Raw genomic sequence first — 215 nt, 5'->3', positions numbered from 1 at the left:
TCAGCACACGCACTGAGAGATGGTTGGGGTACAGAGAGATGTTACCAAATTCAGGAGAATTAAAGTAACTTCCTAAAATGATACTAGATGATTCAAAATCATCTTTAGGTGTTGAAGAAAAGCCAGCAGTGGCAGAACAGGACCGCGTTCACTTGCTGTCCTAACACTGCAATGCAATGTTAGCCTTTCAGGCTTGGAGGCAGGCAGAAACCAGG

Source organism: Alexandromys fortis, unplaced genomic scaffold (assembly GCF_014885135.2).
Source record: "Alexandromys fortis isolate MF-2015 unplaced genomic scaffold, M_Fortis_MF-2015_v1.1 scaffold_25, whole genome shotgun sequence".
Lineage (NCBI taxonomy): Eukaryota > Metazoa > Chordata > Mammalia > Rodentia > Cricetidae > Alexandromys > Alexandromys fortis.
The sequence above is the reverse complement of the archived record's forward strand: the minus strand, read 5'-3'. Positions refer to the sequence as shown.